This window comes from Epinephelus lanceolatus, chromosome 12 (genome assembly GCF_041903045.1).
Source record: "Epinephelus lanceolatus isolate andai-2023 chromosome 12, ASM4190304v1, whole genome shotgun sequence".
In the NCBI taxonomy this organism is placed as follows: Eukaryota; Metazoa; Chordata; class Actinopteri; order Perciformes; family Serranidae; genus Epinephelus; species Epinephelus lanceolatus.
Window position 1 is genome coordinate 6,084,859 of NC_135745.1, and position 25,799 is coordinate 6,110,657.

Below are 25,799 nucleotides of genomic sequence, written 5' to 3' on the forward strand. Positions count from 1 at the left end.
TTAAAATGGCTTTTCTGATCTTCACAAAAGCACAAGGCTCAGCCAAACTGCAAAGCCTGCCAAAAATAGCTTCAACGCATTGGTGTTCCTTTCCACGGAAGTCTTTAGTAAAAGGCGAAAGACTTGTGCGTTATGAAAAGAAACCAGAGTAAGTACAGCCCTTTGATGAAGAACAGCCAAAGACCCTAGTCGTCCCAGTCAAAACACTCACGGTACGCCTGACTTGCCCCGCGATCCAAATCCCAGGCCACACCCATTCCCCTACCCCTGCCCACAATATCACTGTGGCAATATTTCCTCTCTGTCCTGTGTTTTTCTGCCAATTAAAAGTGCAAATCTCGCTGTATTTTTTGAGACTTCATTTTGCTGTTGATTGGCTTTTACTCCAGTTGTCATGTTTTACAGCCATTTGAGACTGGGAGCCCAATGAGGTTCGCCAAGGGACATGGGTGATGAGGAGTCAACAGAGCCTATTTTGCCACAACGCCAGGCCATGAAGACAGCATCCAGTGGGACTCATTTGTTTCTCAGTCCAATGGCAATTTGAGCAATGGGCCGCTCCGTTTGCGTCGATATTTGGTTGTCCACAAGGCAGGAGAAGGGTGCGCCATTTCCAGCGGCGCTGCAATACCGGGTCGATGCGTGGAGTGAACGGAGCAAGCCCCTTTTTCAGCCCCCGACACAAAAAACATATGTTTAATGCTGTCGTCTTATTGAGGACATATCAGATATTAAACTGATGAGAACATTTACTACAGCCAAAAGGCCAAAAAGTGATGTGGCCCAACCGTTAGCTGCCCAACGCAATCTTCAGGCACAAGTGTCACTTGTCACAGTGCAATACTTTTCACTGGGCATCAAACACCTAAATCTAGCTCAGGCTTAAAATGGCTTTTCTGATCTTCACAAAAGCACAAGGCTCAGCCAAACGGCAAAGCCTGCCAAAAATAGCTTCAACGCATTGGTGTTGCTTTCCACGGAAGTCTTTAGTAAAAGGCGAAAGACTTGTGCGTTATGAAAAGAAACCAGAGTAAGTACAGCCCTTTGATGAAGAACAGCCAAAGACCCTAGTCGTCCCAGTCAAAACACTCACGGTACGCCTGACTTGCCCCGCGATCCAAATCCCAGGCCACACCCATTCCCCTACCCCTGCCCACAATATCACTGTGGCAATATTTCCTCTCTGTCCTGTGTTTTTCTGCCAATTAAAAGTGCAAATCTCGCTGTATTTTTTGAGACTTCATTTTGCTGTTGATTGGCTTTTACTCCAGTTGTCATGTTTTACAGCCATTTGAGACTGGGAGCCCAATGAGGTTCGCCAAGGGACATGGGTGATGAGGAGTCAACAGAGCCTATTTTGCCACAACGCCAGGCCATGAAGACAGCATCCAGTGGGACTCATTTGTTTCTCAGTCCAATGGCAATTTGAGCAATGGGCCGCTCCGTTTGCGTCGATATTTGGTTGTCCACAAGGCAGGAGAAGGGTGCGCCATTTCCAGCAGCGCTGCAATACCGGGTCGATGCGTGGAGTGAACGGAGCAAGCCCCTTTTTCAGCCCCCGACACAAAAAACATATGTTTAATGTTGTCGTCTTATTGAGGACATATCAGATATTAAACTGATGAGAACATTTACTACAGCCAAAAGGCCGAAAAGTGATGTGGCCCAACCGTTAGCTGCCCAACGCAATCTTCAGGCACAAGTGTCACTTGTCACAGTGCAATACTTTTCACTGGGCATCAAACACCTAAATCTAGCTCAGGCTTAAAATGGCTTTTCTGATCTTCACAAAAGCACAACGCTAAGCCAAATGACAATGCCTGCCAAAAATAGCTTCAAATCATTGGTGTTGCTTTTCACAGAAGTCTTTAGTAAAAGGCGAAAGACTTGTGCGTTATGAAAAGAAACCAGAGTAAGTACAGCCCTTTGATGAAGAACAGCCAAAGACCCTAGTCGTCCCAGTCAAAACACTCACGGTACGCCTGACTTGCCCCGCGATCCAAATCCCAGGCCACACCCATTCCCCTACCCCTGCCCACAATATCACTGTGGCAATATTTCCTCTCTGTCCTGTGTTTTTCTGCCAATTAATAGTGCAAATCTCGTTGTATTTTTTGAGACTTCATTTTGCTGTTGATTGGCTTTTACTCCAGTTGTCATGTTTTACAGCCATTTGAGACTGGGAGCCCAATGAGGTTCGCCAAGGGACATGGGTGATGAGGAGTCAACAGAGCCTATTTTGCCACAACGCCAGGCCATGAAGACAGCATCCAGTGGGACTCATTTGTTTCTCAGTCCAATGGCAATTTGAGCAATGGGCCGCTCCGTTTGCGTTGATATTTGGTTGTCCACAAGGCAGGAGAAGGGTGCGCCATTTCCAGCGGCGCTGCAATACCGGGTCGATGCGTGGAGTGAACGGAGCAAGCCCCTTTTTCAGCCCCCGACACAAAAAACATATGTTTAATGCTGTCGTCTTATTGAGGACATATCAGATATTAAACTGATGAGAACATTTACTACAGCCAAAAGGCCGAAAAATGATGTGGCCCAACCGTTAGCTGCCCAACGCAATCTTCAGGCACAAGTGTCACTTGTCACAGTGCAATACTTTTCACTGGGCATCAAACACCTAAATCTAGCTCAGGCTTAAAATGGCTTTTCTGATCTTCACAAAAGCACAAGACTAAACCAAATGACAAAGCCTGCCAAAAATAGCTTCAACGCATTGGTGTTCCTTTCCACGGAAGTCTTTAGTAAAAGGCGAAAGACTTGTGCGTCATGAAAACAAACCAGAGTAAGTACAGCCCTTTGATGAAGAACAGCCAAAGACCCTAGTCGTCCCAGTCAAAACACTCACGGTACGCCTGACTTGCCCCGCGATCCAAATCCCAGGCCACACCCATTCCCCTACCCCTGCCCACAATATCACTGTGGCAATATTTCCTCTCTGTCCTGTGTTTTTCTGCCAATTAAAAGTGCAAATCTCGTTGTATTTTTTGAGACTTCATTTTGCTGTTGATTGGCTTTTACTCCAGTTGTCATATTTTACAGCCATTTGTGACTGGGAGCCCAATGAGGTTCGCCAAGGGACATGGGTGATGAGGAGTCAACAGAGCCTATTTTGCCACAACGCCAGGCCATGAAGACAGCATCCAGTGGGACTCATTTGTTTCTCAGTCCAATGGCAATTTGAGCAATGGGCCGCTCCGTTTGCGTCGATATTTGGTTGTCCACAAGGCAGGAGAAGGGTGCGCCATTTCCAGCGGCGCTGCAATACCGGGTCGATGCGTGGAGTGAACGGAGCAAGCCCCTTTTTCAGCCCCCGACACAAAAAACATATGTTTAATGCTGTCGTCTTATTGAGGACATATCAGATATTAAACTGATGAGAACATTTACTACAGCCAAAAGGCCAAAAAGTGATGTGGCCCAACCGTTAGCTGCCCAACGCAATCTTCAGGCACAAGTGTCACTTGTCACAGTGCAATACTTTTCACTGGGCATCAAACACCTAAATCTAGCTCAGGCTTAAAATGGCTTTTCTGATCTTCACAAAAGCACAAGGCTAAGCCAAATGGCAAAGCCTGCCAAAAATAGCTTCAACTCATTGGTGTTGCTTTCCACGGAAGTCTTTAGTAAAAGGCGAAAGACTTGTGCGTTATGAAAAGAAACCAGAGTAAGTACAGCCCTTTGATGAAGAACAGCCAAAGACCCTAGTCGTCCCAGTCAAAACACTCACGGTACGCCTGACTTGCCCCGCGATCCAAATCCCAGGCCACACCCATTCCCCTACCCCTGCCCACAATATCACTGTGGCAATATTTCCTCTCTGTCCTGTGTTTTTCTGCCAATTAAAAGTGCAAATCTCGCTGTATTTTTTGAGACTTCATTTTGCTGTTGATTGGCTTTTACTCCAGTTGTCATGTTTTACAGCCATTTGAGACTGGGAGCCCAATGAGGTTCGCCAAGGGACATGGGTGATGAGGAGTCAACAGAGCCTATTTTGCCACAACGCCAGGCCATGAAGACAGCATCCAGTGGGACTCATTTGTTTCTCAGTCCAATGGCAATTTGAGCAATGGGCCGCTCCGTTTGCGTTGATATTTGGTTGTCCACAAGGCAGGAGAAGGGTGCGCCATTTCCAGCGGCGCTGCAATACCGGGTCGATGCGTGGAGTGAACGGAGCAAGCCCCTTTTTCAGCCCCCGACACATAAAACATATGTTTAATGCTGTCGTCTTATTGAGGACATATCAGATATTAAACTGATGAGAACAGATACTACAGCCAAAAGGCCGAAAAGTGATGTGGCCCAACCGTTAGCTGCCCAACGCAATCTTCAGGCACAAGTGTCACTTGTCACAGTGCAATACTTTTCACTGGGCATCAAACACCTAAATCTAGCTCAGGCTTAAAATGGCTTTTCTGATCTTCACAAAAGCACAAGACTAAACCAAATGACAAAGCCTGCCAAAAATAGCTTCAACGCATTGGTGTTCCTTTCCACGGAAGTCTTTAGTAAAAGGCGAAAGACTTGTGCGTCATGAAAAGAAACCAGAGTAAGTACAGCCCTTTGATGAAGAACAGCCAAAGACCCTAGTCGTCCCAGTCAAAACACTCACGGTACGCCTGACTTGCCCCGCGATCCAAATCCCAGGCCACACCCATTCCCCTACCCCTGCCCACAATATCACTGTGGCAATATTTCCTCTCTGTCCTGTGTTTTTCTGCCAATTAAAAGTGCAAATCTCGCTGTATTTTTTGAGACTTCATTTTGCTGTTGATTGGCTTTTACTCCAGTTGTCATGTTTTACAGCCATTTGAGACTGGGAGCCCAATGAGGTTCGCCAAGGGACATGGGTGATGAGGAGTCAACAGAGCCTATTTTGCCACAACGCCAGGCCATGAAGACAGCATCCAGTGGGACTCATTTGTTTCTCAGTCCAATGGCAATTTGAGCAATGGGCCGCTCCGTTTGCGTTGATATTTGGTTGTCCACAAGGCAGGAGAAGGGTGCGGCATTTCCAGCGGCGCTGCAATACCGGGTCGATGCGTGGAGTGAACGGAGCAAGCCCCTTTTTCAGCCCCCGACACAAAAAACATATGTTTAATGTTGTCGTCTTATTGAGGACATATCAGATATTAAACTGATGAGAACATTTACTACAGCCAAAAGGCCGAAAAGTGATGTGGCCCAACCGTTAGCTGCCCAACGCAATCTTCAGGCACAAGTGTCACTTGTCACAGTGCAATACTTTTCACTGGGCATCAAACACCTAAATCTAGCTCAGGCTTAAAATGGCTTTTCTGATCTTCACAAAAGCACAAGGCTCAGCCAAACGGCAAAGCCTGCCAAAAATAGCTTCAACGCATTGGTGTTCCTTTCCACGGAAGTCTTTAGTAAAAGGCGAAAGACTTGTGCGTTATGAAAAGAAACCAGAGTAAGTACAGCCCTTTGATGAAGAACAGCCAAAGACCCTAGTCGTCCCAGTCAAAACACTCACGGTACGCCTGACTTGCCCCGCGATCCAAATCCCAGGCCACACCCATTCCCCTACCCCTGCCCACAATATCACTGTGGCAATATTTCCTCTCTGTCCTGTGTTTTTCTGCCAATTAAAAGTGCAAATCTCGCTGTATTTTTTGAGACTTCATTTTGCTGTTGATTGGCTTTTACTCCAGTTGTCATGTTTTACAGCCATTTGAGACTGGGAGCCCAATGAGGTTCGCCAAGGGACATGGGTGATGAGGAGTCAACAGAGCCTATTTTGCCACAACGCCAGGCCATGAAGACAGCATCCAGTGGGACTCATTTGTTTCTCAGTCCAATGGCAATTTGAGCAATGGGCCGCTCCGTTTGCGTCGATATTTGGTTGTCCACAAGGCAGGAGAAGGGTGCGCCATTTCCAGCAGCGCTGCAATACCGGGTCGATGCGTGGAGTGAACGGAGCAAGCCCCTTTTTCAGCCCCCGACACAAAAAACATATGTTTAATGTTGTCGTCTTATTGAGGACATATCAGATATTAAACTGATGAGAACATTTACTACAGCCAAAAGGCCGAAAAGTGATGTGGCCCAACCGTTAGCTGCCCAACGCAATCTTCAGGCACAAGTGTCACTTGTCACAGTGCAATACTTTTCACTGGGCATCAAACACCTAAATCTAGCTCAGGCTTAAAATGGCTTTTCTGATCTTCACAAAAGCACAACGCTAAGCCAAATGACAATGCCTGCCGAAAATAGCTTCAACTCATTGGTGTTGCTTTTCACAAAAGTCTTTAGTAAAAGGCGAAAGACTTGTGCGTTATGAAAAGAAACCAGAGTAAGTACAGCCCTTTGATGAAGAACAGCCAAAGACCCTAGTCGTCCCAGTCAAAACACTCACGGTACGCCTGACTTGCCCCGCGATCCAAATCCCAGGCCACACCCATTCCCCTACCCCTGCCCACAATATCACTGTGGCAATATTTCCTCTCTGTCCTGTGTTTTTCTGCCAATTAAAAGTGCAAATCTCGCTGTATTTTTTGAGACTTCATTTTGCTGTTGATTGGCTTTTACTCCAGTTGTCATGTTTTACAGCCATTTGAGACTGGGAGCCCAATGAGGTTCGCCAAGGGACATGGGTGATGAGGAGTCAACAGAGCCTATTTTGCCACAACGCCAGGCCATGAAGACAGCATCCAGTGGGACTCATTTGTTTCTCAGTCCAATGGCAATTTGAGCAATGGGCCGCTCCGTTTGCGTCGATATTTGGTTGTCCACAAGGCAGGAGAAGGGTGCGCCATTTCCAGCGGCGCTGCAATACCGGGTCGATGCGTGGAGTGAACGGAGCAAGCCCCTTTTTCAGCCCCCGACACAAAAAACATATGTTTAATGTTGTCGTCTTATTGAGGACATATCAGATATTAAACTGATGAGAACATTTACTACAGCCAAAAGGCCGAAAAATGATGTGGCCCAACCGTTAGCTGCCCAACGCAATCTTCAGGCACAAGTGTCACTTGTCACAGTGCAATACTTTTCACTGGGCATCAAACACCTAAATCTAGCTCAGGCTTAAAATGGCTTTTCTGATCTTCACAAAAGCACAAGACTAAACCAAATGACAAAGCCTGCCAAAAATAGCTTCAACGCATTGGTGTTCCTTTTCACGGAAGTCTTTAGTAAAAGGCGAAAGACTTGTGCGTTATGAAAAGAAACCAGAGTAAGTACAGCCCTTTGATGAAGAACAGCCAAAGACCCTAGTCGTCCCAGTCAAAACACTCACGGTACGCCTGACTTGCCCCGCGATCCAAATCCCAGGCCACACCCATTCCCCTACCCCTGCCCACAATATCACTGTGGCAATATTTCCTCTCTGTCCTGTGTTTTTCTGCCAATTAAAAGTGCAAATCTCGCTGTATTTTTTGAGACTTCATTTTGCTGTTGATTGGCTTTTACTCCAGTTGTCATGTTTTACAGCCATTTGAGACTGGGAGCCCAATGAGGTTCGCCAAGGGACATGGGTGATGAGGAGTCAACAGAGCCTATTTTGCCACAACGCCAGGCCATGAAGACAGCATCCAGTGGGACTCATTTGTTTCTCAGTCCAATGGCAATTTGAGCAATGGGCCGCTCCGTTTGCGTTGATATTTGGTTGTCCACAAGGCAGGAGAAGGGTGCGCCATTTCCAGCGGCGCTGCAATACCGGGTCGATGCGTGGAGTGAACGGAGCAAGCCCCTTTTTCAGCCCCCGACACAAAAAACATATGTTTAATGCTGTCGTCTTATTGAGGACATATCAGATATTAAACTGATGAGAACATTTACTACAGCCAAAAGGCCGAAAAGTGATGTGGCCCAACCGTTAGCTGCCCAACACAATCTTCAGGCACAAGTGTCACTTGTCACAGTGCAATACTTTTCACTGGGCATCAAACACCTAAATCTAGCTCAGGCTTAAAATGGCTTTTCTGAACTTCACAAAAGCACAAGGCTAAGCCAAATGACAAAGCCTGCCAAAAATAGCTTCAACTCATTGGTGTTCCTTTCCACGGAAGTCTTTAGTAAAAGGCGAAAGACTTGTGCGTTATGAAAAGAAACCAGAGTAAGTACAGCCCTTTGATGAAGAACAGCCAAAGACCCTAGTCGTCCCAGTCAAAACACTCACGGTACGCCTGACTTGCCCCGCGATCCAAATCCCAGGCCGCACCCATTCCCCTACCCCTGCCCACAATATCACCGTGGCAATATTTCCTCTCTGTCCTGTGTTTTTCTGCCAATTAAAAGTGCAAATCTCGCTGTATTTTTTGAGACTTCATTTTGCTGTTGATTGGCTTTTACTCCAGTTGTCATGTTTTACAGCCATTTGAGACTGGGAGCCCAATGAGGTTCGCCAAGGGACATGGGTGATGAGGAGTCAACAGAGCCTATTTTGCCACAACGCCAGGCCATGAAGACAGCATCCAGTGGGACTCATTTGTTTCTCAGTCCAATGGCAATTTGAGCAATGGGCCGCTCCGTTTGCGTTGATATTTGGTTGTCCACAAGGCAGGAGAAGGGTGCGCCATTTCCAGCGGCGCTGCAATACCGGGTCGATGCGTGGAGTGAACGGAGCAAGCCCCTTTTTCAGCCCCCGACACAAAAAACATATGTTTAATGTTGTCGTCTTATTGAGGACATATCAGATATTAAATTGATGAGAACATTTACTACAGCCAAAAGGCCGAAAAGTGATGTGGCCCAACCGTTAGCTGCCCAACGCAATCTTCAGGCACAAGTGTCACTTGTCACAGTGCAGTACTTTTCACTGGGCATCAAACACCTAAATCTAGCTCAGGCTTAAAATGGCTTTTCTGATCTTCACAAAAGCACAAGGCTCAGCCAAACGGCAAAGCCTGCCAAAAATAGCTTCAACGCATTGGTGTTCCTTTCCACGGAAGTCTTTAGTAAAAGGCGAAAGACTTGTGCGTTATGAAAAGAAACCAGAGTAAGTACAGCCCTTTGATGAAGAACAGCCAAAGACCCTAGTCGTCCCAGTCAAAACACTCACGGTACGCCTGACTTGCCCCGCGATCCAAATCCCAGGCCACACCCATTCCCCTACCCCTGCCCACAATATCACTGTGGCAATATTTCCTCTCTGTCCTGTGTTTTTCTGCCAATTAAAAGTGCAAATCTCGCTGTATTTTTTGAGACTTCATTTTGCTGTTGATTGGCTTTTACTCCAGTTGTCATGTTTTACAGCCATTTGAGACTGGGAGCCCAATGAGGTTCGCCAAGGGACATGGGTGATGAGGAGTCAACAGAGCCTATTTTGCCACAACGCCAGGCCATGAAGACAGCATCCAGTGGGACTCATTTGTTTCTCAGTCCAATGGCAATTTGAGCAATGGGCCGCTCCGTTTGCGTCGATATTTGGTTGTCCACAAGGCAGGAGAAGGGTGCGCCATTTCCAGCAGCGCTGCAATACCGGGTCGATGCGTGGAGTGAACGGAGCAAGCCCCTTTTTCAGCCCCCGACACAAAAAACATATGTTTAATGCTGTCGTCTTATTGAGGACATATCAGATATTAAACTGATGAGAACATTTACTACAGCCAAAAGGCCGAAAAGTGATGTGGCCCAACCGTTAGCTGCCCAACGCAATCTTCAGGCACAAGTGTCACTTGTCACAGTGCAATACTTTTCACTGGGCATCAAACACCTAAATCTAGCTCAGGCTTAAAATGGCTTTTCTGATCTTCACAAAAGCACAAGGCTCAGCCAAACGGCAAAGCCTGCCAAAAATAGCTTCAACTCATTGGTGTTCCTTTCCACGGAAGTCTTTAGTAAAAGGCGAAAGACTTGTGCGTTATGAAAAGAAACCAGAGTAAGTACAGCCCTTTGATGAAGAACAGCCAAAGACCCTAGTCGTCCCAGTCAAAACACTCACGGTACGCCTGACTTGCCCCGCGATCCAAATCCCAGGCCACACCCATTCCCCTACCCCTGCCCACAATATCACTGTGGCAATATTTCCTCTCTGTCCTGTGTTTTTCTGCCAATTAAAAGTGCAAATCTCGCTGTATTTTTTGAGACTTCATTTTGCTGTTGATTGGCTTTTACTCCAGTTGTCATGTTTTACAGCCATTTGAGACTGGGAGCCCAATGAGGTTCGCCAAGGGACATGGGTGATGAGGAGTCAACAGAGCCTATTTTGCCACAACGCCAGGCCATGAAGACAGCATCCAGTGGGACTCATTTGTTTCTCAGTCCAATGGCAATTTGAGCAATGGGCCGCTCCGTTTGCGTTGATATTTGGTTGTCCACAAGGCAGGAGAAGGGTGCGCCATTTCCAGCGGCGCTGCAATACCGGGTCGATGCGTGGAGTGAACGGAGCAAGCCCCTTTTTCAGCCCCCGACACAAAAAACATATGTTTAATGTTGTCGTCTTATTGAGGACATATCAGATATTAAACTGATGAGAACATTTACTACAGCCAAAAGGCCGAAAAGTGATGTGGCCCAACCGTTAGCTGCCCAACGCAATCTTCAGGCACAAGTGTCACTTGTCACAGTGCAATACTTTTCACTGGGCATCAAACACCTAAATCTAGCTCAGGCTTAAAATGGCTTTTCTGATCTTCACAAAAGCACAAGGCTCAGCCAAACGGCAAAGCCTGCCAAAAATAGCTTCAACGCATTGGTGTTCCTTTCCACGGAAGTCTGTAGTAAAAGGCGAAAGACTTGTGCGTTATGAAAAGAAACCAGAGTAAGTACAGCCCTTTGATGAAGAACAGCCAAAGACCCTAGTCGTCCCAGTCAAAACACTCACGGTACGCCTGACTTGCCCCGCGATCCAAATCCCAGGCCACACCCATTCCCCTACCCCTGCCCACAATATCACTGTGGCAATATTTCCTCTCTGTCCTGTGTTTTTCTGCCAATTAAAAGTGCAAATCTCGCTGTATTTTTTGAGACTTCATTTTGCTGTTGATTGGCTTTTACTCCAGTTGTCATGTTTTACAGCCATTTGAGACTGGGAGCCCAATGAGGTTCGCCAAGGGACATGGGTGATGAGGAGTCAACAGAGCCTATTTTGCCACAACGCCAGGCCATGAAGACAGCATCCAGTGGGACTCATTTGTTTCTCAGTCCAATGGCAATTTGAGCAATGGGCCGCTCCGTTTGCGTCGATATTTGGTTGTCCACAAGGCAGGAGAAGGGTGCGCCATTTCCAGCGGCGCTGCAATACCGGGTCGATGCGTGGAGTGAACGGAGCAAGCCCCTTTTTCAGCCCCCGACACAAAAAACATATGTTTAATGTTGTCGTCTTATTGAGGACATATCAGATATTAAACTGATGAGAACATTTACTACAGCCAAAAGGCCGAAAAGTGATGTGGCCCAACCGTTAGCTGCCCAACGCAATCTTCAGGCACAAGTGTCACTTGTCACAGTGCAATACTTTTCACTGGGCATCAAACACCTAAATCTAGCTCAGGCTTAAAATGGCTTTTCTGATCTTCACAAAAGCACAAGGCTCAGCCAAACGGCAAAGCCTGCCAAAAATAGCTTCAACGCATTGGTGTTCCTTTCCACGGAAGTCTTTAGTAAAAGGCGAAAGACTTGTGCGTTATGAAAAGAAACCAGAGTAAGTACAGCCCTTTGATGAAGAATAGCCAAAGACCCTAGTCGTCCCAGTCAAAACACTCACGGTACGCCTGACTTGCCCCGCGATCCAAATCCCAGGCCACACCCATTCCCCTACCCCTGCCCACAATATCACTGTGGCAATATTTCCTCTCTGTCCTGTGTTTTTCTGCCAATTAAAAGTGCAAATCTCGCTGTATTTTTTGAGACTTCATTTTGCTGTTGATTGGCTTTTACTCCAGTTGTCATGTTTTACAGCCATTTGAGACTGGGAGCCCAATGAGGTTCGCCAAGGGACATGGGTGATGAGGAGTCAACAGAGCCTATTTTGCCACAACGCCAGGCCATGAAGACAGCATCCAGTGGGACTCATTTGTTTCTCAGTCCAATGGCAATTTGAGCAATGGGCCGCTCCGTTTGCGTCGATATTTGGTTGTCCACAAGGCAGGAGAAGGGTGCGCCATTTCCAGCAGCGCTGCAATACCGGGTCGATGCGTGGAGTGAACGGAGCAAGCCCCTTTTTCAGCCCCCGACACAAAAAACTATTGTTTAATGCTGTCGTCTTATTGAGGACATATCAGATATTAAACTGATGAGAACATTTACTACAGCCAAAAGGCCGAAAAGTGATGTGGCCCAACCGTTAACTGCCCAACGCAATCTTAAGGCACAAGTGTCACTTGTCACAGTGCAATACTTTTCACTGGGCATCAAACACCTAAATCTAGCTCAGGCTTAAAATGGCTTTTCTGATCTTCACAAAAGCACAAGGCTAAGCCAAATGGCAAAGCCTGCCAAAAATAGCTTCAACTCATTGGTGTTCCTTTCCACGGAAGTCTTTAGTAAAAGGCGAAAGACTTGTGCGTTATGAAAAGAAACCAGAGTAAGTACAGCCCTTTGATGAAGAACAGCCAAAGACCCTAGTCGTCCCAGTCAAAACACTCACGGTACGCCTGACTTGCCCCGCGATCCAAATCCCAGGCCACACCCATTCCCCTACCCCTGCCCACAATATCACTGTGGCAATATTTCCTCTCTGTCCTGTGTTTTTCTGCCAATTAAAAGTGCAAATCTCGCTGTATTTTTTGAGACTTCATTTTGCTGTTGATTGGCTTTTACTCCAGTTGTCATGTTTTACAGCCATTTGAGACTGGGAGCCCAATGAGGTTCGCCAAGGGACATGGGTGATGAAGAGTCAACAGAGCCTATTTTGCCACAACGCCAGGCCATGAAGACAGCATCCAGTGGGACTCATTTGTTTCTCAGTCCAATGGCAATTTGAGCAATGGGCCGCTCCGTTTGCGTCGATATTTGGTTGTCCACAAGGCAGGAGAAGGGTGCGCCATTTCCAGCAGCGCTGCAATACCGGGTCGATGCGTGGAGTGAACGGAGCAAGCCCCTTTTTCAGCCCCCGACACAAAAAACATATGTTTAATGTTGTCGTCTTATTGAGGACATATCAGATATTAAACTGATGAGAACATTTACTACAGCCAAAAGGCCGAAAAGTGATGTGGCCCAACCGTTAGCTGCCCAACGCAATCTTCAGGCACAAGTGTCACTTGTCACAGTGCAATACTTTTCACTGGGCATCAAACACCTAAATCTAGCTCAGGCTTAAAATGGCTTTTCTGATCTTCACAAAAGCACAACGCTAAGCCAAATGACAATGCCTGCCGAAAATAGCTTCAACTCATTGGTGTTGCTTTTCACAGAAGTCTTTAGTAAAAGGCGAAAGACTTGTGCGTTATGAAAAGAAACCAGAGTAAGTACAGCCCTTTGATGAAGAACAGCCAAAGACCCTAGTCGTCCCAGTCAAAACACTCACGGTACGCCTGACTTGCCCCGCGATCCAAATCCCAGGCCACACCCATTCCCCTACCCCTGCCCACAATATCACTGTGGCAATATTTCCTCTCTGTCCTGTGTTTTTCTGCCAATTAAAAGTGCAAATCTCGCTGTATTTTTTGAGACTTCATTTTGCTGTTGATTGGCTTTTACTCCAGTTGTCATGTTTTACAGCCATTTGAGACTGGGAGCCCAATGAGGTTCGCCAAGGGACATGGGTGATGAGGAGTCAACAGAGCCTATTTTGCCACAACGCCAGGCCATGAAGACAGCATCCAGTGGGACTCATTTGTTTCTCAGTCCAATGGCAATTTGAGCAATGGGCCGCTCCGTTTGCGTCGATATTTGGTTGTCCACAAGGCAGGAGAAGGGTGCGCCATTTCCAGCGGCGCTGCAATACCGGGTCGATGCGTGGAGTGAACGGAGCAAGCCCCTTTTTCAGCCCCCGACACAAAAAACATATGTTTAATGCTGTCGTCTTATTGAGGACATATCAGATATTAAACTGATGAGAACATTTACTACAGCCAAAAGGCCGAAAAATGATGTGGCCCAACCGTTAGCTGCCCAACGCAATCTTCAGGCACAAGTGTCACTTGTCACAGTGCAATACTTTTCACTGGGCATCAAACACCTAAATCTAGCTCAGGCTTAAAATGGCTTTTCTGATCTTCACAAAAGCACAAGACTAAACCAAATGACAAAGCCTGCCAAAAATAGCTTCAACTCATTGGTGTTCCTTTCCACGGAAGTCTTTAGTAAAAGGCGAAAGACTTGTGCGTTATGAAAAGAAACCAGAGTAAGTACAGCCCTTTGATGAAGAACAGCCAAAGACCCTAGTCGTCCCAGTCAAAACACTCACGGTACGCCTGACATGCCCCGCGATCCAAATCCCAGGCCACACCCATTCCCCTACCCCTGCCCACAATATCACTGTGGCAATATTTCCTCTCTGTCCTGTGTTTTTCTGCCAATTAAAAGTGCAAATCTCGTTGTATTTTTTGAGACTTCATTTTGCTGTTGATTGGCTTTTACTCCAGTTGTCATGTTTTACAGCCATTTGAGACTGGGAGCCCAATGAGGTTCGCCAAGGGACATGGGTGATGAGGAGTCAACAGAGCCTATTTTGCCACAACGCCAGGCCATGAAGACAGCATCCAGTGGGACTCATTTGTTTCTCAGTCCAATGGCAATTTGAGCAATGGGCCGCTCCGTTTGCGTCGATATTTGGTTGTCCACAAGGCAGGAGAAGGGTGCGCCATTTCCAGCGGCGCTGCAATACCGGGTCGATGCGTGGAGTGAACGGAGCAAGCCCCTTTTTCAGCCCCCGACACAAAAAACATATGTTTAATGCTGTCGTCTTATTGAGGACATATCAGATATTAAACTGATGAGAACATTTACTACAGCCAAAAGGCCGAAAAATGATGTGGCCCAACCGTTAGCTGCCCAACGCAATCTTCAGGCACAAGTGTCACTTGTCACAGTGCAATACTTTTCACTGGGCATCAAACACCTAAATCTAGCTCAGGCTTAAAATGGCTTTTCTGATCTTCACAAAAGCACAAGACTAAACCAAATGACAAAGCCTGCCAAAAATAGCTTCAACTCATTGGTGTTCCTTTCCACGGAAGTCTTTAGTAAAAGGCGAAAGACTTGTGCGTTATGAAAAGAAACCAGAGTAAGTACAGCCCTTTGATGAAGAACAGCCAAAGACCCTAGTCGTCCCAGTCAAAACACTCACGGTACGCCTGACTTGCCCCGCGATCCAAATCCCAGGCCACACCCATTCCCCTACCCCTGCCCACAATATCACTGTGGCAATATTTCCTCTCTGTCCTGTGTTTTTCTGCCAATTAAAAGTGCAAATCTCGTTGTATTTTTTGAGACTTCATTTTGCTGTTGATTGGCTTTTACTCCAGTTGTCATGTTTTACAGCCATTTGAGACTGGGAGCCCAATGAGGTTCGCCAAGGGACATGGGTGATGAGGAGTCAACAGAGCCTATTTTGCCACAACGCCAGGCCATGAAGACAGCATCCAGTGGGACTCATTTGTTTCTCAGTCCAATGGCAATTTGAGCAATGGGCCGCTCCGTTTGCGTCGATATTTGGTTGTCCACAAGGCAGGAGAAGGGTGCGCCATTTCCAGCGGCGCTGCAATACCGGGTCGATGCGTGGAGTGAACGGAGCAAGCCCCTTTTTCAGCCCCCGACACAAAAAACTTATGTTTAATGCTGTCGTCTTATTGAGGACATATCAGATATTAAACTGATGAGAACATTTACTACAGCCAAAAGGCCGAAAAATGATGTGGCCCAACCGTTAGCTGCCCAACGCAATCTTCAGGCACAAGTGTCACTTGTCACAGTGCAATACTTTTCACTGGGCATCAAACACCTAAATCTAGCTCAGGCTTAAAATGGCTTTTCTGATCTTCACAAAAGCACAAGACTAAACCAAATGACAAAGCCTGCCAAAAATAGCTTCAACGCATTGGTGTTCCTTTCCACGGAAGTCTTTAGTAAAAGGCGAAAGACTTGTGCGTTATGAAAAGAAACCAGAGTAAGTACAGCCCTTTGATGAAGAACAGCCAAAGACCCTAGTCGTCCCAGTCAAAACACTCACGGTACGCCTGACTTGCCCCGCGATCCAAATCCCAGGCCACACCCATTCCCCTACCCCTGCCCACAATATCACTGTGGCAATATTTCCTCTCTGTCCTGTGTTTTTCTGCCAATTAAAAGTGCAAATCTCGTTGTATTTTTTGAGACTTCATTTTGCTGTTCATTGGCTTTTACTCCAGTTGTCATGTTTTACAGCCATTTGAGACTGGGAGCCCAATGAGGTTCGCCAAGGGACATGGGTGATGAGGAGTCAACAGAGCCTATTTTGCCACAACGCCAGGCCATGAAGACAGCATCCAGTGGGACTCATTTGTTTCTCAGTCCAATGGCAATTTGAGCAATGGGCCGCTCCGTTTGCGTCGATATTTGGTTGTCCACAAGGCAGGAGAAGGGTGCGCCATTTCCAGCGGCGCTGCAATACCGGGTCGATGCGTGGAGTGAACGGAGCAAGCCCCTTTTTCAGCCCCCGACACAAAAAACATATGTTTAATGTTGTCGTCTTATTGAGGACATATCAGATATTAAACTGATGAGAACATTTACTACAGCCAAAAGGCCGAAAAGTGATGTGGCCCAACCGTTAGCTGCCCAACGCAATCTTCAGGCACAAGTGTCACTTGTCACAGTGCAATACTTTTCACTGGGCATCAAACACCTAAATCTAGCTCAGGCTTAAAATGGCTTTTCTGATCTTCACAAAAGCACAACGCTAAGCCAAATGACAATGCCTGCCGAAAATAGCTTCAACTCATTGGTGTTGCTTTTCACAGAAGTCTTTAGTAAAAGGCGAAAGACTTGTGCGTTATGAAAAGAAACCAGAGTAAGTACAGCCCTTTGATGAAGAACAGCCAAAGACCCTAGTCGTCCCAGTCAAAACACTCACGGTACGCCTGACTTGCCCCGCGATCCAAATCCCAGGCCACACCCATTCCCCTACCCCTGCCCACAATATCACTGTGGCAATATTTCCTCTCTGTCCTGTGTTTTTCTGCCAATTAAAAGTGCAAATCTCGTTGTATTTTTTGAGACTTCATTTTGCTGTTGATTGGCTTTTACTCCAGTTGTCATGTTTTACAGCCATTTGAGACTGGGAGCCCAATGAGGTTCGCCAAGGGACATGGGTGATGAGGAGTCAACAGAGCCTATTTTGCCACAACGCCAGGCCATGAAGACAGCATCCAGTGGGACTCATTTGTTTCTCAGTCCAATGGCAATTTGAGCAATGGGCCGCTCCGTTTGCGTCGATATTTGGTTGTCCACAAGGCAGGAGAAGGGTGCGCCATTTCCAGCGGCGCTGCAATACCGGGTCGATGCGTGGAGTGAACGGAGCAAGCCCCTTTTTCAGCCCCCGACACAAAAAACATATGTTTAATGCTGTCGTCTTATTGAGGACATATCAGATATTAAACTGATGAGAACATTTACTACAGCCAAAAGGCCGAAAAGTGATGTGGCCCAACCGTTAACTGCCCAACGCAATCTTCAGGCACAAGTGTCACTTGTCACAGTGCAATACTTTTCACTGGGCATCAAACACCTAAATCTAGCTCAGGCTTAAAATGGCTTTTCTGATCTTCACAAAAGCACAAGGCTAAGCCAAATGGCAAAGCCTGCCAAAAATAGCTTCAACTCATTGGTGTTGCTTTCCACGGAAGTCTTTAGTAAAAGGCGAAAGACTTGTGCGTTATGAAAAGAAACCAGAGTAAGTACAGCCCTTTGATGAAGAACAGCCAAAGACCCTAGTCGTCCCAGTCAAAACACTCACGGTACGCCTGACTTGCCCCGCGATCCAAATCCCAGGCCACACCCATTCCCCTACCCCTGCCCACAATATCACTGTGGCAATATTTCCTCTCTGTCCTGTGTGTTTCTGCCAATTAAAAGTGCAAATCTCGTTGTATTTTTTGAGACTTCATTTTGCTGTTGATTGGCTTTTACTCCAGTTGTCATGTTTTACAGCCATTTGAGACTGGGAGCCCAATGAGGTTCGCCAAGGGACATGGGTGATGAGGAGTCAACAGAGCCTATTTTGCCACAACGCCAGGCCATGAAGACAGCATCCAGTGGGACTCATTTGTTTCTCAGTCCAATGGCAATTTGAGCAATGGGCCGCTCCGTTTGCGTCGATATTTGGTTGTCCACAAGGCAGGAGAAGGGTGCGCCATTTCCAGCAGCGCTGCAATACCGGGTCGATGCGTGGAGTGAACGGAGCAAGCCCCTTTTTCAGCCCCCGACACAAAAAACATATGTTTAATGTTGTCGTCTTATTGAGGACATATCAGATATTAAACTGATGAGAACATTTACTACAGCCAAAAGGCCGAAAAGTGATGTGGCCCAACCGTTAGCTGCCCAACGCAATCTTCAGGCACAAGTGTCACTTGTCACAGTGCAATACTTTTCACTGGGCATCAAACACCTAAATCTAGCTCAGGCTTAAAATGGCTTTTCTGATCTTCACAAAAGCACAACGCTAAGCCAAATGACAATGCCTGCCGAAAATAGCTTCAACTCATTGGTGTTGCTTTTCACAGAAGTCTTTAGTAAAAGGCGAAAGACTTGTGCGTTATGAAAAGAAACCAGAGTAAGTACAGCCCTTTGATGAAGAACAGCCAAAGACCCTAGTCGTCCCAGTCAAAACACTCACGGTACGCCTGACTTGCCCCGCGATCCAAATCCCAGGCCACACCCATTCCCCTACCCCTGCCCACAATATCACTGTGGCAATATTTCCTCTCTGTCCTGTGTTTTTCTGCCAATTAAAAGTGCAAATCTCGCTGTATTTTTTGAGACTTCATTTTGCTGTTGATTGGCTTTTACTCCAGTTGTCATGTTTTACAGCCATTTGAGACTGGGAGCCCAATGAGGTTCGCCAAGGGACATGGGTGATGAGGAGTCAACAGAGCCTATTTTGCCACAACGCCAGGCCATGAAGACAGCATCCAGTGGGACTCATTTGTTTCTCAGTCCAATGGCAATTTGAGCAATGGGCCGCTCCGTTTGCGTCGATATTTGGTTGTCCACAAGGCAGGAGAAGGGTGCGCCATTTCCAGCGGCGCTGCAATACCGGGTCGATGCGTGGAGTGAACGGAGCAAGCCCCTTTTTCAGCCCCCGACACAAAAAACATATGTTTAATGCTGTCGTCTTATTGAGGACATATCAGATATTAAACTGATGAGAACATTTACTACAGCCAAAAGGCCGAAAAATGATGTGGCCCAACCGTTAGCTGCCCAACGCAATCTTCAGGCACAAGTGTCACTTGTCACAGTGCAATACTTTTCACTGGGCATCAAACACCTAAATCTAGCTCAGGCTTAAAATGGCTTTTCTGATCTTCACAAAAGCACAAGACTAAACCAAATGACAAAGCCTGCCAAAAATAGCTTCAACTCATTGGTGTTCCTTTCCACGGAAGTCTTTAGTAAAAGGCGAAAGACTTGTGCGTTATGAAAAGAAACCAGAGTAAGTACAGCCCTTTGATGAAGAACAGCCAAAGACCCTAGTCGTCCCAGTCAAAACACTCACGGTACGCCTGACTTGCCCCGCGATCCAAATCCCAGGCCACACCCATTCCCCTACCCCTGCCCACAATATCACCGTGGCAATATTTCCTCTCTGTCCTGTGTTTTTCTGCCAATTAAAAGTGCAAATCTCGCTGTATTTTTTGAGACTTCATTTTGCTGTTGATTGGCTTTTACTCCAGTTGTCATGTTTTACAGCCATTTGAGACTGGGAGCCCAATGAGGTTCGCCAAGGGACATGGGTGATGAGGAGTCAACAGAGCCTATTTTGCCACAACGCCAGGCCATGAAGACAGCATCCAGTGGGACTCATTTGTTTCTCAGTCCAATGGCAATTTGAGCAATGGGCCGCTCCGTTTGCGTCGATATTTGGTTGTCCACAAGGCAGGAGAAGGGTGCGCCATTTCCAGCGGCGCTGCAATACCGGGTCGATGCGTGGAGTGAACGGAGCAAGCCCCTTTTTCAGCCCCCGACACAAAAAACATATGTTTAATGCTGTCGTCTTATTGAGGACATATCAGATATTAAACTGATGAGAACATTTACTACAGCCAAAAGGCCGAAAAGTGATGTGGCCCAACCGTTAGCTGCCCAACGCAATCTTCAGGCACAAGTGTCACTTGTCACAGTGCAATACTTTTCACTGGGCATCAAACACCTAAATCTAGCTCAGGCTTAAAATGGCTTTTCTGATCTTCACAAAAGCACAAGGCTCAGCCAAACGGCAAAACCTGCCAAAAACAGCTTCAACTCATTGGTGTTCCTTTCCACGGAAGTCTTTAGTAAAAGGCGAAAGACTTGTGCGTTATGAAAAGAAACCAGAGTAAGTACAGCCCTTTGATGAAGAACAGCCAAAGACCCTAGTCGTCCCAGTCAAAACACTCACGGTACGCCTGACTTGCCCCGCGATCCAAATCCCAGGCCACACCCATTCCCCTACCCCTGCCCACAATATCACCGTGGCAATATTTCCTCTCTGTCCTGTGTTTTTCTGCCAATTAAAAGTGCAAATCTCGCTGTATTTTTTGAGACTTCATTTTGCTGTTGATTGGCTTTTACTCCAGTTGTCATGTTTTACAGCCATTTGAGACTGGGAGCCCAATGAGGTTCGCCAAGGGACATGGGTGATGAGGAGTCAACAGAGCCTATTTTGCCACAACGCCAGGCCATGAAGACAGCATCCAGTGGGACTCATTTGTTTCTCAGTCCAATGGCAATTTGAGCAATGGGCCGCTCCGTTTGCGTCGATATTTGGTTGTCCACAAGGCAGGAGAAGGGTGCGCCATTTCCAGCGGCGCTGCAATACCGGGTCGATGCGTGGAGTGAACGGAGCAAGCCCCTTTTTCAGCCCCCGACACAAAAAACATATGTTTAATGCTGTCGTCTTATTGAGGACATATCAGATATTAAACTGATGAGAACATTTACTACAGCCAAAAGGCCGAAAAGTGATGTGGCCCAACCGTTAGCTGCCCAACGCAATCTTCAGGCACAAGTGTCACTTGTCACAGTGCAATACTTTTCACTGGGCATCAAACACCTAAATCTAGCTCAGGCTTAAAATGGCTTTTCTGATCTTCACAAAAGCACAAGACTAAACCAAATGACAAAGCCTGCCAAAAATAGCTTCAATGCATTGGTGTTCCTTTCCACGGAAGTCTTTAGTAAAAGGCGAAAGACTTGTGCGTTATGAAAAGAAACCAGAGTAAGTACAGCCCTTTGATGAAGAACAGCCAAAGACCCTAGTCGTCCCAGTCAAAACATTCACGGTACGCCTGACTTGCCCCGCGATCCAAATCCCAGGCCACACCCATTCCCCTACCCCTGCCCACAATATCACCGTGGCAATATTTCCTCTCTGTCCTGTGTTTTTCTGCCAATTAAAAGTGCAAATCTCGCTGTATTTTTTGAGACTTCATTTTGCTGTTGATTGGCTTTTACTCCAGTTGTCATGTTTTACAGCCATTTGAGACTGGGAGCCCAATGAGGTTCACCAAGGGACATGGGTGATGAGGAGTCAACAGAGCCTATTTTGCCACAACGCCAGGCCATGAAGACAGCATCCAGTGGGACTCATTTGTTTCTCAGTCCAATGGCAATTTGAGCAATGGGCCGCTCCGTTTGCGTCGATATTTGGTTGTCCACAAGGCAGGAGAAGGGTGCGCCATTTCCAGCGGCGCTGCAATACCGGGTCGATGCGTGGAGTGAACGGAGCAAGCCCCTTTTTCAGCCCCCGACACAAAAAACATATGTTTAATGCTGTCGTCTTATTGAGGACATATCAGATATTAAACTGATGAGAACATTTACTACAGCCAAAAGGCCGAAAAGTGATGTGGCCCAACCGTTAGCTGCCCAACGCAATCTTCAGGCACAAGTGTCACTTGTCACAGTGCAATACTTTTCACTGGGCATCAAACACCTAAATCTAGCTCAGGCTTAAAATGGCTTTTCTGATCTTCACAAAAGCACAAGGCTCAGCCAAACGCCAAAGCCTGCCAAAAATAGCTTCAACGCATTGGTGTTCCTTTCCACGGAAGTCTTTAGTAAAAGGCGAAAGACTTGTGCGTTATGAAAAGAAACCAGAGTAAGTACAGCCCTTTGATGAAGAACAGCCAAAGACCCTAGTCGTCCCAGTCAAAACACTCACGGTACGCCTGACTTGCCCCGCGATCCAAATCCCAGGCCACACCCATTCCCCTACCCCTGCCCACAATATCACCGTGGCAATATTTCCTCTCTGTCCTGTGTTTTTCTGCCAATTAAAAGTGCAAATCTCGCTGTATTTTTTGAGACTTCATTTTGCTGTTGATTGGCTTTTACTCCAGTTGTCATGTTTTACAGCCATTTGAGACTGGGAGCCCAATGAGGTTCGCCAAGGGACATGGGTGATGAGGAGTCAACAGAGCCTATTTTGCCACAACGCCAGGCCATGAAGACAGCATCCAGTGGGACTCATTTGTTTCTCAGTCCAATGGCAATTTGAGCAATGGGCCGCTCCGTTTGCGTCGATATTTGGTTGTCCACAAGGCAGGAGAAGGGTGCGCCATTTCCAGCGGCGCTGCAATACCGGGTCGATGCGTGGAGTGAACGGAGCAAGCCCCTTTTTCAGCCCCCGACACAAAAAACATATGTTTAATGCTGTCGTCTTATTGAGGACATATCAGATATTAAACTGATGAGAACATTTACTACAGCCAAAAGGCCGAAAAGTGATGTGGCCCAACCGTTAGCTGCCCAACGCAATCTTCAGGCACAAGTGTCACTTGTCACAGTGCAATACTTTTCACTGGGCATCAAACACCTAAATCTAGCTCAGGCTTAAAATGGCTTTTCTGATCTTCACAAAAGCACAAGGCTAAGCCAAATGGCAAAGCCTGCCAAAAATAGCTTCAACTCATTGGTGTTGCTTTTCACGGAAGTCTTTAGTAAAAGGCGAAAGACTTGTGCGTTATGAAAAGAAACCAGAGTAAGTACAGCCCTTTGATGAAGAACAGCCAAAGACCCTAGTCGTCCCAGTCAAAACACTCACGGTACGCCTGACTTGCCCCGCGATCCAAATCCCAGGCCACACCCATTCCCCTACCCCTGCCCACAATATCACTGTGGCAATATTTCCTCTCTGTCCTGTGTTTTTCTGCCAATTAAAAGTGCAAATCTCGCTGTATTTTTTGAGACTTCATTTTGCTGTTGATTGGCTTTTACTCCAGTTGTCATGTTTTACAGCCATTTGAGACTGGGAGCCCAATGAGGTTCGCCAAGGGACATGGGTGATGAGGAGTCAACAGAGCCTATTTTGCCACAACGCCAGGCCATGAAGACAGCATCCAGTGGGACTCATTTGTTTCTCAGTCCAATGGCAATTTGAGCAATGGGCCGCTCCGTTTGCGTCGATATTTGGTTGTCCACAAGGCAGGAGAAGGGTGCGCCATTTCCAGCGGCGCTGCAATACCGGGTCGATGCGTGGAGTGAACGGAGCAAGCCCCTTTTTCAGCCCCCGACACAAAAAACTATTGTTTAATGCTGTCGTCTTATTGAGGACATATCAGATATTAAACTGATGAGAACATTTACTACAGCCAAAAGGCCGAAAAGTGATGTGGCCCAACCGTTAGCTGCCCAACGCAATCTTCAGGCACAAGTGTCACTTGTCACAGTGCAATACTTTTCACTGGGCATCAAACACCTAAATCTAGCTCAGGCTTAAAATGGCTTTTCTGATCTTCACAAAAGCACAAGGCTCAGCCAAACGGCAAAACCTGCCAAAAACAGCTTCAACTCATTGGTGTTCCTTTCCACGGAAGTCTTTAGTAAAAGGCGAAAGACTTGTGCGTTATGAAAAGAAACCAGAGTAAGTACAGCCCTTTGATGAAGAACAGCCAAAGACCCTAGTCGTCCCAGTCAAAACACTCACGGTACGCCTGACTTGCCCCGCGATCCAAATCCCAGGCCACACCCATTCCCCTACCCCTGCCCACAATATCACCGTGGCAATATTTCCTCTCTGTCCTGTGTTTTTCTGCCAATTAAAAGTGCAAATCTCGCTGTATTTTTTGAGACTTCATTTTGCTGTTGATTGGCTTTTACTCCAGTTGTCATGTTTTACAGCCATTTGAGACTGGGAGCCCAATGAGGTTCGCCAAGGGACATGGGTGATGAGGAGTCAACAGAGCCTATTTTGCCACAACGCCAGGCCATGAAGACAGCATCCAGTGGGACTCATTTGTTTCTCAGTCCAATGGCAATTTGAGCAATGGGCCGCTCCGTTTGCGTCGATATTTGGTTGTCCACAAGGCAGGAGAAGGGTGCGCCATTTCCAGCGGCGCTGCAATACCGGGTCGATGCGTGGAGTGAACGGAGCAAGCCCCTTTTTCAGCCCCCGACACAAAAAACATATGTTTAATGCTGTCGTCTTATTGAGGACATATCAGATATTAAACTGATGAGAACATTTACTACAGCCAAAAGGCCGAAAAGTGATGTGGCCCAACCGTTAGCTGCCCAACGCAATCTTCAGGCACAAGTGTCACTTGTCACAGTGCAATACTTTTCACTGGGCATCAAACACCTAAATCTAGCTCAGGCTTAAAATGGCTTTTCTGATCTTCACAAAAGCACAAGACTAAACCAAATGACAAAGCCTGCCAAAAATAGCTTCAATGCATTGGTGTTCCTTTCCACGGAAGTCTTTAGTAAAAGGCGAAAGACTTGTGCGTTATGAAAAGAAACCAGAGTAAGTACAGCCCTTTGATGAAGAACAGCCAAAGACCCTAGTCGTCCCAGTCAAAACATTCACGGTACGCCTGACTTGCCCCGCGATCCAAATCCCAGGCCACACCCATTCCCCTACCCCTGCCCACAATATCACCGTGGCAATATTTCCTCTCTGTCCTGTGTTTTTCTGCCAATTAAAAGTGCAAATCTCGCTGTATTTTTTGAGACTTCATTTTGCTGTTGATTGGCTTTTACTCCAGTTGTCATGTTTTACAGCCATTTGAGACTGGGAGCCCAATGAGGTTCGCCAAGGGACATGGGTGATGAGGAGTCAACAGAGCCTATTTTGCCACAACGCCAGGCCATGAAGACAGCATCCAGTGGGACTCATTTGTTTCTCAGTCCAATGGCAATTTGAGCAATGGGCCGCTCCGTTTGCGTCGATATTTGGTTGTCCACAAGGCAGGAGAAGGGTGCGCCATTTCCAGCGGCGCTGCAATACCGGGTCGATGCGTGGAGTGAACGGAGCAAGCCCCTTTTTCAGCCCCCGACACAAAAAACATATGTTTAATGCTGTCGTCTTATTGAGGACATATCAGATATTAAACTGATGAGAACATTTACTACAGCCAAAAGGCCGAAAAGTGATGTGGCCCAACCGTTAGCTGCCCAACGCAATCTTCAGGCACAAGTGTCACTTGTCACAGTGCAATACTTTTCACTGGGCATCAAACACCTAAATCTAGCTCAGGCTTAAAATGGCTTTTCTGATCTTCACAAAAGCACAAGGCTAAGCCAAATGGCAAAGCCTGCCAAAAATAGCTTCAACTCATTGGTGTTGCTTTTCACGGAAGTCTTTAGTAAAAGGCGAAAGACTTGTGCGTTATGAAAAGAAACCAGAGTAAGTACAGCCCTTTGATGAAGAACAGCCAAAGACCCTAGTCGTCCCAGTCAAAACACTCACGGTACGCCTG

At 46.8% G+C, this 25,799-nt stretch overlaps 30 non-coding genes and 29 pseudogenes across 30 annotated transcripts; all 59 read right to left on the minus strand.

Annotated features, from left to right (window-relative positions):
• Positions 1-39: 39 nt before the first annotated feature.
• LOC144465722 (U5 spliceosomal RNA) lies at positions 40-152 on the minus strand. Its single transcript, XR_013492837.1, has one exon. It is a non-coding gene; the product is annotated as a U5 spliceosomal RNA (small nuclear RNA).
• A 445-nt stretch (positions 153-597) lies between these two features.
• Positions 598-778, minus strand: LOC144465196 (U2 spliceosomal RNA; annotated as a pseudogene).
• A 141-nt stretch (positions 779-919) lies between these two features.
• On the minus strand, positions 920-1,034 carry LOC144465882 (U5 spliceosomal RNA). Its single transcript, XR_013492966.1, has one exon. It is a non-coding gene; the product is annotated as a U5 spliceosomal RNA (small nuclear RNA).
• Positions 1,035-1,479: 445 nt separating this feature from the next.
• Positions 1,480-1,660, minus strand: LOC144466123 (U2 spliceosomal RNA; annotated as a pseudogene).
• A 144-nt stretch (positions 1,661-1,804) lies between these two features.
• On the minus strand, positions 1,805-1,916 carry LOC144465946 (U5 spliceosomal RNA). Its single transcript, XR_013493024.1, has one exon. It is a non-coding gene; the product is annotated as a U5 spliceosomal RNA (small nuclear RNA).
• A 445-nt stretch (positions 1,917-2,361) lies between these two features.
• Positions 2,362-2,542, minus strand: LOC144465222 (U2 spliceosomal RNA; annotated as a pseudogene).
• Positions 2,543-2,684: 142 nt separating this feature from the next.
• On the minus strand, positions 2,685-2,798 carry LOC144465997 (U5 spliceosomal RNA). The gene has a single exon (XR_013493048.1). It is a non-coding gene; the product is annotated as a U5 spliceosomal RNA (small nuclear RNA).
• A 445-nt stretch (positions 2,799-3,243) lies between these two features.
• On the minus strand, positions 3,244-3,424 carry LOC144465197 (U2 spliceosomal RNA; annotated as a pseudogene).
• A 141-nt stretch (positions 3,425-3,565) lies between these two features.
• LOC144465609 (U5 spliceosomal RNA) lies at positions 3,566-3,680 on the minus strand. Its single transcript, XR_013492737.1, has one exon. It is a non-coding gene; the product is annotated as a U5 spliceosomal RNA (small nuclear RNA).
• A 445-nt stretch (positions 3,681-4,125) lies between these two features.
• Positions 4,126-4,306, minus strand: LOC144465781 (U2 spliceosomal RNA; annotated as a pseudogene).
• A 142-nt stretch (positions 4,307-4,448) lies between these two features.
• On the minus strand, positions 4,449-4,562 carry LOC144465845 (U5 spliceosomal RNA). Its single transcript, XR_013492934.1, has one exon. It is a non-coding gene; the product is annotated as a U5 spliceosomal RNA (small nuclear RNA).
• Positions 4,563-5,007: 445 nt separating this feature from the next.
• On the minus strand, positions 5,008-5,188 carry LOC144465274 (U2 spliceosomal RNA; annotated as a pseudogene).
• Positions 5,189-5,329: 141 nt separating this feature from the next.
• Positions 5,330-5,444, minus strand: LOC144465678 (U5 spliceosomal RNA). The gene has a single exon (XR_013492797.1). It is a non-coding gene; the product is annotated as a U5 spliceosomal RNA (small nuclear RNA).
• Positions 5,445-5,889: 445 nt separating this feature from the next.
• Positions 5,890-6,070, minus strand: LOC144466124 (U2 spliceosomal RNA; annotated as a pseudogene).
• Positions 6,071-6,214: 144 nt separating this feature from the next.
• LOC144466026 (U5 spliceosomal RNA) lies at positions 6,215-6,326 on the minus strand. Its single transcript, XR_013493071.1, has one exon. It is a non-coding gene; the product is annotated as a U5 spliceosomal RNA (small nuclear RNA).
• Positions 6,327-6,771: 445 nt separating this feature from the next.
• Positions 6,772-6,952, minus strand: LOC144465175 (U2 spliceosomal RNA; annotated as a pseudogene).
• Positions 6,953-7,094: 142 nt separating this feature from the next.
• Positions 7,095-7,208, minus strand: LOC144465731 (U5 spliceosomal RNA). The gene has a single exon (XR_013492844.1). It is a non-coding gene; the product is annotated as a U5 spliceosomal RNA (small nuclear RNA).
• A 445-nt stretch (positions 7,209-7,653) lies between these two features.
• On the minus strand, positions 7,654-7,834 carry LOC144466370 (U2 spliceosomal RNA; annotated as a pseudogene).
• Positions 7,835-7,976: 142 nt separating this feature from the next.
• LOC144465377 (U5 spliceosomal RNA) lies at positions 7,977-8,090 on the minus strand. Its single transcript, XR_013492532.1, has one exon. It is a non-coding gene; the product is annotated as a U5 spliceosomal RNA (small nuclear RNA).
• A 445-nt stretch (positions 8,091-8,535) lies between these two features.
• Positions 8,536-8,716, minus strand: LOC144465288 (U2 spliceosomal RNA; annotated as a pseudogene).
• A 141-nt stretch (positions 8,717-8,857) lies between these two features.
• Positions 8,858-8,972, minus strand: LOC144465679 (U5 spliceosomal RNA). The gene has a single exon (XR_013492798.1). It is a non-coding gene; the product is annotated as a U5 spliceosomal RNA (small nuclear RNA).
• A 445-nt stretch (positions 8,973-9,417) lies between these two features.
• Positions 9,418-9,598, minus strand: LOC144465178 (U2 spliceosomal RNA; annotated as a pseudogene).
• A 141-nt stretch (positions 9,599-9,739) lies between these two features.
• Positions 9,740-9,854, minus strand: LOC144465417 (U5 spliceosomal RNA). Its single transcript, XR_013492568.1, has one exon. It is a non-coding gene; the product is annotated as a U5 spliceosomal RNA (small nuclear RNA).
• A 445-nt stretch (positions 9,855-10,299) lies between these two features.
• On the minus strand, positions 10,300-10,480 carry LOC144466070 (U2 spliceosomal RNA; annotated as a pseudogene).
• Positions 10,481-10,621: 141 nt separating this feature from the next.
• Positions 10,622-10,736, minus strand: LOC144465948 (U5 spliceosomal RNA). Its single transcript, XR_013493025.1, has one exon. It is a non-coding gene; the product is annotated as a U5 spliceosomal RNA (small nuclear RNA).
• Positions 10,737-11,181: 445 nt separating this feature from the next.
• On the minus strand, positions 11,182-11,362 carry LOC144466071 (U2 spliceosomal RNA; annotated as a pseudogene).
• Positions 11,363-11,503: 141 nt separating this feature from the next.
• On the minus strand, positions 11,504-11,618 carry LOC144465680 (U5 spliceosomal RNA). The gene has a single exon (XR_013492799.1). It is a non-coding gene; the product is annotated as a U5 spliceosomal RNA (small nuclear RNA).
• A 445-nt stretch (positions 11,619-12,063) lies between these two features.
• LOC144465169 (U2 spliceosomal RNA) lies at positions 12,064-12,244 on the minus strand (annotated as a pseudogene).
• A 141-nt stretch (positions 12,245-12,385) lies between these two features.
• Positions 12,386-12,500, minus strand: LOC144465386 (U5 spliceosomal RNA). The gene has a single exon (XR_013492540.1). It is a non-coding gene; the product is annotated as a U5 spliceosomal RNA (small nuclear RNA).
• A 445-nt stretch (positions 12,501-12,945) lies between these two features.
• Positions 12,946-13,126, minus strand: LOC144466125 (U2 spliceosomal RNA; annotated as a pseudogene).
• A 144-nt stretch (positions 13,127-13,270) lies between these two features.
• On the minus strand, positions 13,271-13,382 carry LOC144465938 (U5 spliceosomal RNA). Its single transcript, XR_013493014.1, has one exon. It is a non-coding gene; the product is annotated as a U5 spliceosomal RNA (small nuclear RNA).
• A 445-nt stretch (positions 13,383-13,827) lies between these two features.
• Positions 13,828-14,008, minus strand: LOC144465223 (U2 spliceosomal RNA; annotated as a pseudogene).
• Positions 14,009-14,150: 142 nt separating this feature from the next.
• LOC144465453 (U5 spliceosomal RNA) lies at positions 14,151-14,264 on the minus strand. Its single transcript, XR_013492596.1, has one exon. It is a non-coding gene; the product is annotated as a U5 spliceosomal RNA (small nuclear RNA).
• Positions 14,265-14,709: 445 nt separating this feature from the next.
• On the minus strand, positions 14,710-14,890 carry LOC144465224 (U2 spliceosomal RNA; annotated as a pseudogene).
• Positions 14,891-15,032: 142 nt separating this feature from the next.
• On the minus strand, positions 15,033-15,146 carry LOC144465454 (U5 spliceosomal RNA). Its single transcript, XR_013492597.1, has one exon. It is a non-coding gene; the product is annotated as a U5 spliceosomal RNA (small nuclear RNA).
• A 445-nt stretch (positions 15,147-15,591) lies between these two features.
• On the minus strand, positions 15,592-15,772 carry LOC144465216 (U2 spliceosomal RNA; annotated as a pseudogene).
• Positions 15,773-15,914: 142 nt separating this feature from the next.
• LOC144465740 (U5 spliceosomal RNA) lies at positions 15,915-16,028 on the minus strand. The gene has a single exon (XR_013492852.1). It is a non-coding gene; the product is annotated as a U5 spliceosomal RNA (small nuclear RNA).
• Positions 16,029-16,473: 445 nt separating this feature from the next.
• Positions 16,474-16,654, minus strand: LOC144466072 (U2 spliceosomal RNA; annotated as a pseudogene).
• A 144-nt stretch (positions 16,655-16,798) lies between these two features.
• LOC144465939 (U5 spliceosomal RNA) lies at positions 16,799-16,910 on the minus strand. Its single transcript, XR_013493015.1, has one exon. It is a non-coding gene; the product is annotated as a U5 spliceosomal RNA (small nuclear RNA).
• A 445-nt stretch (positions 16,911-17,355) lies between these two features.
• Positions 17,356-17,536, minus strand: LOC144466371 (U2 spliceosomal RNA; annotated as a pseudogene).
• A 141-nt stretch (positions 17,537-17,677) lies between these two features.
• Positions 17,678-17,792, minus strand: LOC144465610 (U5 spliceosomal RNA). The gene has a single exon (XR_013492738.1). It is a non-coding gene; the product is annotated as a U5 spliceosomal RNA (small nuclear RNA).
• Positions 17,793-18,237: 445 nt separating this feature from the next.
• On the minus strand, positions 18,238-18,418 carry LOC144466126 (U2 spliceosomal RNA; annotated as a pseudogene).
• Positions 18,419-18,562: 144 nt separating this feature from the next.
• Positions 18,563-18,674, minus strand: LOC144465940 (U5 spliceosomal RNA). Its single transcript, XR_013493016.1, has one exon. It is a non-coding gene; the product is annotated as a U5 spliceosomal RNA (small nuclear RNA).
• Positions 18,675-19,119: 445 nt separating this feature from the next.
• LOC144465225 (U2 spliceosomal RNA) lies at positions 19,120-19,300 on the minus strand (annotated as a pseudogene).
• A 142-nt stretch (positions 19,301-19,442) lies between these two features.
• Positions 19,443-19,556, minus strand: LOC144465455 (U5 spliceosomal RNA). Its single transcript, XR_013492598.1, has one exon. It is a non-coding gene; the product is annotated as a U5 spliceosomal RNA (small nuclear RNA).
• A 445-nt stretch (positions 19,557-20,001) lies between these two features.
• On the minus strand, positions 20,002-20,182 carry LOC144466372 (U2 spliceosomal RNA; annotated as a pseudogene).
• A 141-nt stretch (positions 20,183-20,323) lies between these two features.
• LOC144465467 (U5 spliceosomal RNA) lies at positions 20,324-20,438 on the minus strand. The gene has a single exon (XR_013492609.1). It is a non-coding gene; the product is annotated as a U5 spliceosomal RNA (small nuclear RNA).
• A 445-nt stretch (positions 20,439-20,883) lies between these two features.
• Positions 20,884-21,064, minus strand: LOC144466373 (U2 spliceosomal RNA; annotated as a pseudogene).
• A 142-nt stretch (positions 21,065-21,206) lies between these two features.
• On the minus strand, positions 21,207-21,320 carry LOC144465917 (U5 spliceosomal RNA). The gene has a single exon (XR_013492995.1). It is a non-coding gene; the product is annotated as a U5 spliceosomal RNA (small nuclear RNA).
• Positions 21,321-21,765: 445 nt separating this feature from the next.
• Positions 21,766-21,946, minus strand: LOC144466374 (U2 spliceosomal RNA; annotated as a pseudogene).
• A 143-nt stretch (positions 21,947-22,089) lies between these two features.
• Positions 22,090-22,202, minus strand: LOC144465733 (U5 spliceosomal RNA). The gene has a single exon (XR_013492846.1). It is a non-coding gene; the product is annotated as a U5 spliceosomal RNA (small nuclear RNA).
• A 445-nt stretch (positions 22,203-22,647) lies between these two features.
• LOC144466375 (U2 spliceosomal RNA) lies at positions 22,648-22,828 on the minus strand (annotated as a pseudogene).
• A 141-nt stretch (positions 22,829-22,969) lies between these two features.
• Positions 22,970-23,084, minus strand: LOC144465543 (U5 spliceosomal RNA). The gene has a single exon (XR_013492677.1). It is a non-coding gene; the product is annotated as a U5 spliceosomal RNA (small nuclear RNA).
• Positions 23,085-23,529: 445 nt separating this feature from the next.
• LOC144466171 (U2 spliceosomal RNA) lies at positions 23,530-23,710 on the minus strand (annotated as a pseudogene).
• A 141-nt stretch (positions 23,711-23,851) lies between these two features.
• Positions 23,852-23,966, minus strand: LOC144465468 (U5 spliceosomal RNA). The gene has a single exon (XR_013492610.1). It is a non-coding gene; the product is annotated as a U5 spliceosomal RNA (small nuclear RNA).
• A 445-nt stretch (positions 23,967-24,411) lies between these two features.
• On the minus strand, positions 24,412-24,592 carry LOC144466376 (U2 spliceosomal RNA; annotated as a pseudogene).
• A 142-nt stretch (positions 24,593-24,734) lies between these two features.
• On the minus strand, positions 24,735-24,848 carry LOC144465918 (U5 spliceosomal RNA). Its single transcript, XR_013492996.1, has one exon. It is a non-coding gene; the product is annotated as a U5 spliceosomal RNA (small nuclear RNA).
• A 445-nt stretch (positions 24,849-25,293) lies between these two features.
• On the minus strand, positions 25,294-25,474 carry LOC144466378 (U2 spliceosomal RNA; annotated as a pseudogene).
• Positions 25,475-25,615: 141 nt separating this feature from the next.
• On the minus strand, positions 25,616-25,730 carry LOC144465544 (U5 spliceosomal RNA). Its single transcript, XR_013492678.1, has one exon. It is a non-coding gene; the product is annotated as a U5 spliceosomal RNA (small nuclear RNA).
• Between the last annotated feature and the right edge of the window lie 69 nt (positions 25,731-25,799).